Source organism: Octopus sinensis, linkage group LG7 (genome assembly GCF_006345805.1).
Source record: "Octopus sinensis linkage group LG7, ASM634580v1, whole genome shotgun sequence".
NCBI lineage: Eukaryota > Metazoa > Mollusca > Cephalopoda > Octopoda > Octopodidae > Octopus > Octopus sinensis.
In genome coordinates this window covers 78,267,264-78,269,763 of record NC_043003.1, presented here as the reverse complement: position 1 = coordinate 78,269,763, position 2,500 = coordinate 78,267,264, and positions in this window count along the sequence as shown.

Below are 2,500 nucleotides of genomic sequence, written 5' to 3'. Positions count from 1 at the left end.
GAATGGCTTCCTTGGTCATATTGGCGATATGAGTGCGGGCGTTGTCGTGCAGCAGAAGAACTCCATGCTACCGATTAGGTTTTTTCTCTTGAATAGCCGTGTTGAGTCGTTCCATCTGTTGAACACAGAGATCCGCGTCGACCGTTTGGTTCCATTCAAGCAATTCGTAATGGATAATTCCTTCCCAGCCCCACCATACATACAACATCGTTTTACGCGGATGAAGATCTTGTTTCACGCACGGTGTCACTTGTTTACCGAGGCTAAGCCATTCCTAATGCTGCTTCATATTGATGTACAGGCACCATTTTTCATCGCCAGTAACGATTCGGTAAAGAAATCGCTGCTTGTGTTCATGAGTTGAGCGGTGACGAGCAAGCAAACCAGCGGAGATTGTGGATCGTTGATTTTTATTGTTGTCACTTAAAGCATACGGAATCCATGCTCCACACTTCTGAACTTTTCCCATCAAGTGAAGATGCTTCTCTATAGCAGTGTGGGAGCATTCCATTTTCTCTGCCAGTTCCCTTGTCGTTTGACGAGAATTTTCTTGCAAATGTTGGTTTATTCGCTCTTCATAGAACTCAACTGAACAGCCAGAACGAGGTCAAAATTTCCATTTTTGAACTTGGCATACCAATCACGAGCGGTTCTTTCAGCTATGGCACACTCTCCATACACAGCACAAATATCGCGAGCAGCTTTTGCGGCCTTAGAACCTTGATTAAAAGCACAAAGAAGGAGGTGTCAAAAATGCTCGTTTTTCTTAACTTGACATTCCATTTTAATGATCTGAAAATAAACAAAAATTAACTAAAATTAACTAGAGAAAAAAAAAAATTCCGAAAATGATTCAAAAATAGAATTCTCGAACAAAATTTAAAAACGCAATAAATTCCAAAATTTAAAAAAACGGCGGGAACTTAGTTGCCAATCCAATAAATTAAAAATAACGGTTAATGTTTACAATATTACCCGGAAACGAAATAAAAAAAGATGGTGCAACGGGGGTAAAAAATGTGTAGGAAACGAATATGAAAAAAATGCGCGGAAAGCAACCGGGTGGGAGAGGACTTCGGAAAATTCACAAAACCCGAGTTTTTCCTTCATAACTTTTAGGAAAATGGGTTTCTTTTCATGAAATTTTATATATAATATCTTTCAAATGGCATAGATTACGATTATAAAGAAATTTGTGGGGAAAATCTTTTCCGAGGGAGTGGGGAGAAGACTTCGGAAAATTCACAAGATCCGAGTTTTTCGCCCATAACTTTGAGGAAAATAAATCTCTTTTAATGAAATTGTACATAAATACCTTTCAAACGACATGCATTACGGATGCCTAATGTGCCGTTAACCCCTTATTTTTGTTCGGAAAAGGGGTGGGGCAGAATTATTGGAAAATGTACAAAACAAAACAAATATGGCTTGTTTTCTTTCGGGTACCAATGTACTGTAGCAGTAGTCTTTCACGTTGTTCACCGACCGACCTTTCCTCTGAAATAATCAGTGGAATCATTCGATCTTCATACACAAATTATTTTTCTCTTGAAACTTATAAAAAAATACACATATTATAGGCGCAAGAGTGGCTGTGTGGATAGGTGCAGGAGTTGCTGTGTGGTAAGTAGCTTGCTTACCAGCCACATGGTTCCGGGTTCAGTCGCACTGCGTGGCACCTTCGGCAATTGTCTTCTACTATAGCCTTGGGCCGACCAAAACCTTGTGAGTGAAAGAAGCTTGTCATATATATATATATATATATATATATATCACCGTGACCGACCAGGCTATCAGATGTTGCTACACATCGCTGGTCACAATGCGCTTCGCATTGTTTTAGCCTCCAACTGACGCCACCCCACTGGCTAAGCGAGCAGGCCAATATATATATATATATATATATATATATATATATATATATATATATATGTGTGTGTGTGTGTGTGTGTTGTGTGTGTGTGTGTGTGTGTGTGTGTGTGTGTGTATGTATGTATGTATGTATGTATGTGTGTGTGTGTGTGTGTATGTTTGTATGTATGTATATATGTATGTATATATTTATGTATGATTGTGTGTCTGTGTTTGTCCCAGCCCCACCATCGCTTGACAACCGGTGTTGGTGTGTTTACGTCCCCGTAATTTAGCGGCGCGGCAAAAGGGTTTGATAGAATAAGTACTGGTTTTACAAAGAATAAGTCCTGGGAGCGAAGTGTTCAACTAAAGACGGTGCTCCTGCATGGCCACAGTCAAAATGACTGAAGCAAACAAAAGAATAAGAGAATAAAAGAATATTAGGAGCACCTTTCTATAAGCGGCACACTTAATTTCCCAGGTAAAAAAAATAGCCGCTTATACACCAGAAAATACGGTATATCAGGGGCAATAGAGCAACGTAATGAATCTGCAAGTTTTACACTATTCGGATTCGTTCGTAAACCTCATGAAGTAAAATATGTATATACACATGCTTAGTGCACATGGTGATCTACACGTGTAT